The 7,557-nt window shown below is 33.8% G+C and overlaps 1 long non-coding RNA gene across 1 annotated transcript; it reads right to left on the reverse strand.

Moving 5' to 3' along the window:
- Positions 1-394: 394 nt before the first annotated feature.
- On the reverse strand, positions 395-7,300 carry LOC138988459 (uncharacterized). Its single transcript, XR_011464677.1, has 3 exons — positions 7,214-7,300; positions 2,441-2,485; positions 395-481 (listed from the first exon to the last, which is right to left on the reverse strand). It is a non-coding gene; the product is annotated as an uncharacterized lncRNA (long non-coding RNA).
- Positions 7,301-7,557: the final 257 nt, after the last annotated feature.

The raw sequence follows: 7,557 nt of genomic DNA on the forward strand, positions 1-7,557 counted from the left end.
CATAGGCCATGATGTTTTCAAGCTTATTGAAAGCAACACAGAATATGAAGTGCTTATTTCTTTATGTCATTATTTCAAATTTTTAAGTTACAAATTGTCCTAAATCAGTATATTGGTGCACAAATTATTTTCCGTATGTGTAAATACAACTTTAGAATACACTCCCAGATGTGGAATTATAGAGAAAAAGGCATATTTAAAATTTTGGATATTACAGTAAAATTAGCATAACTAAAGCGAGTTTCAGATAGGCACACTTTGGAAACTCATATGTGTATTTTGTCCTTTCTTTGGCCATGATACAAAAAGTATAATGTACTGCATTAGTTTTCAATTGACACTTTAACAAATTTTCAAAAGCTTATTGGCTTAAAAACAAAGAAAAACAACTTACAATTCCGTAGGTCAGAGGTCCAACCTTGGTCTCACTGGGTTGAAAGAAGATGGGGCATCAGAAATGCTGGCTTTTTTCCTGGAGTTTCTAGGAAATATGGAGAAGGCAATGGCACCCCACTCCAGTACTCTTGCCTAGAAAATTCCATGGACGGAGGAGCCTGGTAGGCTGCAGTCCATGGGGTCGCTAGGAGTCGGACACGACTGAGTGGCTTCACTTTCACTTTTCACTTTCACTCATTGGAGAAGGAAATGGCAACCCACTCCAGTGTTCTTGCCTGGAGAATCCCAGGGATGGGGGAGCCTGGTGGGCTGCCGTCTATGGAGTCGCACAGAGTCGGACACAACTGAAGTGACTTAGCAGCTAGGAAATAACCGGTTTCCTTGTCCTTTCCAGCTTTGAGACATTGCCTACAGTTCTTAACTCACTCCCCCCTTCTCCATCTTGAGTAACAGTTACATCTCTCTCTGCTTTTCTTCAACAGTCACAGCTTCCTTTGATTCACTCTCCTGCCTCTCTTTTCTACGTTTAAGTCCTCTTGCAATTAAATTGGGGCTTTTCCAGGTGGCTCAGTGGTAAACAATCCGCCTGCCAATGTAGGAGACATGAATTCAATCCCTGGGTCGAGAAGATCTCCTGGAGTAGGACATGGCAACCCACCCCAGGCTTCTTGTCTGAAAAATCCCATGGACAGAGGAGCGTGGTGCATTGTAGTCCATGGGGTCACAGAGTCAAACGTGACAGAGGAAATGAGTGTGTGAACACTCAGTTAAATTGCAGCCTCCTGGATAACCCTGGGTAATCTGCCTGTTTTAAAGTCAGCTGAGTGGTAAACTTAATTCTGCCTCCAAATTTAATTCCCCTTTGTCACAAAACTGAATATATTCACAGATTCTGAAGATTAGAATAAGGACATTTTTGAGGCAAGGCACATTATTCTACTTACTTTATATATATATATCTTATTTTAAATTAGATTGATTGTATTTTAAAGAAATATTTTGATTCTTATTGCTTCTTTAATAAAAATTAGTGCCCCACATATTTAATGTATTTTATTTTGAATGCTATGTAAAGTTGGAAGTATAAGATTGTTCACCAAGGTACAAATCCTTCAAGAGTCATGGAGGTATCTTTCATCTGAACTTAAAATAAGAAATTTTAAGTCTATAGGTTTAAGTGAAAAGAATTTTCTGCTACAGATCACTTTAAAACTAGTGAAAGGGAAATTTGGCTTCAGTTGAAATATATCAAATTCTATTAATTTCCTCCATCCTGGTTTTTAATTGGCTGCAAGGATGGATTAAGGAGAGACTAAAAGTAACAGCTATCCTCACAGGAGCTTTAACATTTGCTTTTCAGTAGACTGAGGATGGGCTTCCCTGGTGGCTCAGATGGTTAAAGAATCTGCCTGCAATGTAAGAGACCTGGGTTCGATCCCTGGGTTGGGAAGATCCCCTGGAGGAGGGCATGGCAACACACTCCAGTATTCTTGCCTGGAGAATCCCATGGACAGAGGAGTCTGGTGGACTGCAGTCCATGGGACCACAGAGTCAGACACGACTGAGAAACTAAGCACAGAACATATCCTGAGGATAGGGCTTCCTAGGCAGTGCTAGTGGTAAAGCTCCCACCTGCAAATGCAGGAGACGTTAGAGTCATGGGTTTGATCCCTAGGTCAGGAAGATCCTTGGAGGAGAGCAAAATATAAAAATTTGATTATTTCACTGGTTTAAGCTAATGTTTGGTTCATGTGAATTAGAATTCATTCACACAATCAAAAACTAGTGTGTATAAGATTAAAACAGTGAAGAGTGCCAGAAAGAAATAGTTAATAGCTACAGTTTATTCTATCTATAAAACCACATAGCAAAGCTTCATCATGGATTCTAATGTCTCTGTCAATTTTTTGCTGATGTCTTATCAATTTTAATAGTAAATTAACTCTACATTCACTTATTTTTGATTATTTTCATAATACAGAGGAATGTTTCCAAACATTTGCTCTACAACACTGGATAAAAAGATAACAAAAGCATTGCTTACCATTGTTATATCCTTGCAAAATATATTTAAAATACTGGCAGACCTCTGAAAAATGAGATGACAGGCAGTATACATAGAATGCAGTATTTCAATTAGTATTTTAATTATGTTCTGTGAAATCTAGGGATACTTTTTGATTTCTTTAAAATAAATGAAGTAAATCTCATCAGAATTATCTACTCCTATGGATAGCAATTTATATGATAAACCACTTTGATCTACAACTGCATTACAAAAACCCAATTGACTCATGCTGTTCGTGGAAGTCAGTAATAGGACACAGACTGTGATGCTATTAAAGCAATTCAATAACAGAATATTAGGATGTCTACTAAAGTGTCACAAATTAGTACCAGAATTTTACATAATGCTGGCAGAATGTTATAATAGTGTAGTGATTCCTTTTGTTTAACTGTTTAGAAAGTAACTAATATTACTAATTATGTTTCCTATTCACAGAATCCAAATTGAGTCCCAAATCATATACTATATTTATCATACAAAGTGAAACTCTTTCTTATTCTGGAATTTTTTTTTTAATTTATGCATGGTTTTCAAACTAAAAATTTTCTTAGATTTGTATGTACTATATATTGACAAACTATGGATTAAGTACAAAATCTTAGCAAATTTTGTTAAACTATTCGAAAATATGTCAAAATCAAAGAAGCATTCTTACTGTTAAAAGTTAAGTAAAGCAATATTAATGTCAAAAATGAAGAAATTAACACTTCACATGGCTGTGAAAATATTTCTCTGAAAATAATTTTTCACTATCTTCTTATCAGAAAATTTTCCCTTACTTTTTTAACAAAGTCAACACCAAAGTCGTTTGAACACAACAAAAAGTGTTCCAATTTTAAATGCAAAGAAACTGAGATAATAATATTCAATATTTTTTTCAAAACTCAAACTCAGTTTTGGAATTATATTAAAAAATACATTCTAAAGTGTTGTTAAAAAAAAAAAAGTGTTGTTTAGTCATCAGAACAAAGGCACTCTTTCTTTTTCATGGTAGAGAAATATTTCTCTGGTGCCTAGACTAGGAGAGAGATAATATCAGTTCTAAGGATTTTGGTATTGATGGAGTTTATGATCAAAATGATTATTGTAGAAGACATGCAAGAAGTGTGGATTCTATCCCTGGGTCAGGAAGATCCTCTGGAGTTGGAAATGACAGCCCACTCCAGTATTCTTGCCTGGGAGATCCCATAGACAGAGGAGCCCGGCGGGCTACAGTCCATGGGGTCACAATGAGTGGAACATGACTGAGCAAAAGTTTAGCTCGCTAGACGTGGTAAATATTGTCACTTTCAGTGTTCATAGTCTTCTACAAAATAATAGCCTTTGGTCATTTTGAACACTACCAGCCCATTTACCCTGATAAAATTCATGAGCAAAACTGGATAGACATGTTTCTGAAAATAGACCGAAACAGTCTAATAATTGTCATAATTGTAACAAAAGATTAATGAAAATTAAAATGAGTCTAGATGGACTAAGGTTGTACTGTAACACTTGCTGTTTCTGTAGTTACATATGCTACTAGCTTCTGCAAAAGTGCTGTATATTATGGCACACTTTGTGGTAATATAAGATTTCTGTAGAAATTAAGAATGTGTATAATGAATTTTTTGGATTCTTCAAAAATAAATGTGGATAATTACTCAGTGTGATTTTTGTCATTCAAAATGCTCAAGAGATTTCCTCTCACATGGCAGGATCTACAGCCTCTCATCGTCCTCCATGAACAACACAAGTTTCTTCTGTTTGCAATAAGGTACTTGTTTAGCGTTTGACCACAGATCAGAGCAGTCTAAGTCACACTTACATGGCTTACCGGATCTTTTCTTTTCATGCAGAAATATATCTTAAAAGCCTAAGCTAAGTTTTCTATTCTTTATGCATAATGATAAATCTGCATTCCTGCTGAGGGCCATTTTCTCAGCTTCCTTCCCAGTAATTAAATGACCACCAGTAAGCATATTGCCCCTAGAATTTAACGAATCAAAACATTTTTCTTAACACCCCTTTTAGCAAAAATGATTTTATCATTTTTCTTCTATTTTCTTAACATTTAAAGTAAATTTACTACTGATTAAAGCAAGGGTTATTTCTTAGCACTGTTTAATCCTCTATACATAGTTAATTAGCATAAAGTATTTCTACTTTCCTGTTCAAATTTGTTGGAGTATAAAACTGGGGTGTGTCTTACATGAATACGGTAAAGTTTTGATGATAAAATATAGAGTATTAATAAAATTCGCATCTTTTGAGTTAACCATTTTTGAATATGAAAAAGGGCCTGAATCATTTCATCAGTCAGAAATACCTTTTAAGAATTAAAAACTATAATATTTTATATGTTTCTTAGTAGCATGTGATGAAATCACATCTTGCAACAAAATTGAAATTATATTTTCCATATTTTTTCTTGCCAAAGAGTTATCCTTTATAGAAACAGTGATCCTGCACATACTCATATGTGATGAATCTAACAAATACTGTGAGACAGCTATTAAAGATAGTTAAACAAATTTCACCCTTGAAATTTAGTTGAGTAAGGGCAGGAGAAAGTGTCTAAGAAGCCCTGAGGAGATTTAAATATTTATATGAGAAAAACACCTAAGAGCTAGAGAGACAGACACTTAGTGTGGTAACTGTTCCTTTGATATTGTGCTTAACTGTCAACATAATGGATTCTTCCAAGGGAATCAAACAAATGTTTAGTATCATCAAGAATGTGAGAGATTATGTACAGAACTTGGTACAGAAACCTCACTTCTCAGGAAGGAGGCAGGCTGACTTAAGGGAGGACTCTAGGTTCTAACTGGAGAAGGAAATGGCAACCCACTCCAGTGTTCTTGCCTGGAGAATCCCAGGGATGGGGGAGCCTGGTGGGCTGCCGTCTCTGGGGTCGCACAGAGTCGGACACGACTGAAGTGACTTAGCAGCTAGGTTCTAACAACATAAATTGCATTTAACTTACTAATGTTTATATATTGTTCACTGTTTAAACAAGTACTTTTTAAATTTTTATAACTCTTTGTATACTATAATGCCAAAAAACTGCATCAGAGCCATAGAATAGAAAACAATAAAATATAAAGAGATCAGAAAGAGGAAACCATTCTCCTTAAACTTAAAATAGACAGTAGAGGGATCACAGACAAAGCATGGGCCTCCTGAGAAGCTATCACAGTTATTTTATCTCACAAATCAGAGAATATAGATGTGGAATTACTTAATCATTCTATACTGCTATATTTTCAATCTAAAAAATTACATTTTAAGAAACAAAGAAATATATGATATTTAAATTGCCAAATTCAAATAAGTTGAATTTGAAATCAGTGGTTCTGATAATATTGTATTATTACATAGATCCTTTAAAAATATCTAGAATAAATACACTATATTAATTCCAAAATAAGAAAAAATAAGTTTAGAACATCTTTGTTTTCTTTATTTAGAAATTCTAGTAAATAATCAAAGACTTGGATCAAGATTGCTTTTTTCTTGTTGTAGACTTTTATATTTAAAGATCCTTTGGTATTAAACATGTATACTTTAAGATTTATTGTATTTTTTTCTTCTCCTATTCCAACTATTATTTTTAAATGATTTATTTCAATTATTTTTCTATATAGTTCAACCTATATCCAAACCTTCTGCATATTTTAATAATAGGTTGTGCCAGCCTTGATCTCAAGCTTTGTTGGGAAGTTTACAAGTATTATTCATAAAGATGAGCCCTTCTCTAAGGACATTTTTATGTTTTCCAAAGAGAAATGTTCTAGACATAGCTACTGGAAGGGAGATCTACACACTTATACATTTTCATTTTCTTAAGATCATTAAAAATCATCCTACAATATTTTTTTAGCAATCCTATAATATTCTTTAATTTTATGTGTTCTCTGCTATCTTCACAAAGCTAAGGAGAAAGACTTCTCTTAATGTGGTGGAATTCTCATCTCTTAAAAGAAATAAAAGTATTCACTTGGAGTATGACTTTCTAGTTGCTTTTCTACTTTATTCACTTTCTTCTAACTCACTAAAAGGTTGGGAAATAGTGGGAAATTTCAGAGTTACACAGGTACATGAATCAAGTCTTCAAACTTAATGGTGAAATAGTATTGTGTATGAATCTGGGTGTTCTGATGAAGGGTTATTTTCAGTAAACGTTGAAAGGTTGACAGTAGTCGCTTTGTAGATGTGGAAAAAAGTCAAGCTGATACCAATCATATAAAATTGCTCGTTTAATGGTAGGAATTTTTTAAAGAGAAAGACTTTCTTTGGAGTACTGACTTTAAGACAGGGAATACAGTTCCTGGAAAACTTCTTACGAACTTCTTATAATAGACTGAAAAATGTTAGAAAAGAGAATAAAGTAATACAAAATTTGTTCTCCTTATGTTCCTAATTGTATACTATTCTCTTTGTCTCTATTTTGCAATGATAAAGCTAATAGATTGAGAATTAAGTAGCCAAACATCAGCTTATTTTAACACACTTTTAGCCTGTTGCAATCAAAATAGATTGACAAACCAATTTTAGACTACAAATATGTTAAGATTATGATGCCATCTAATACCCATGTTCAGAAAACTCAGCATTAAAAGCAGTATTTTCAGAAAAAAAAAGACATGATTTGTATCTAAATTTTATATTCACTGAAAGATAAATTCTTTACAAGATAGAGGGTGAGTTGTAACTATATTCTCTAAAACTATTATAGAATGAAACATGGAAAAAGTAGCATCAACTTACTCAAGAATGGTCAGTGATTCTAATAGTGTGTGATCTGAATGTTCCTCTTTGCTTACCATCTTCACTAGGAGCATGGCTTTGGAGATACTGTTGAGGATGCAAATAGAAATGGAAAGAAGAAAGGATGGTAAGTGAAGGAGAATACAGAAGACAAAAGTGTTGTCTTTAAGCCTACTTTAATGACTACTGTAAAATTTCTTTGAAATAAAACAGTTGCAATCCATATTTTTCTCCTTTACTTTCATAATATATTTACCTACTTCTCAAACTTACAGTATACTTAAAAATTTGTGCCTTCCTCCTTCAAATAAACATTTTTTTCTGAAGTAAATTATATCCTTTTA

This window comes from Bos mutus, chromosome 7 (assembly GCF_027580195.1).
Source record: "Bos mutus isolate GX-2022 chromosome 7, NWIPB_WYAK_1.1, whole genome shotgun sequence".
NCBI lineage: Eukaryota > Metazoa > Chordata > Mammalia > Artiodactyla > Bovidae > Bos > Bos mutus.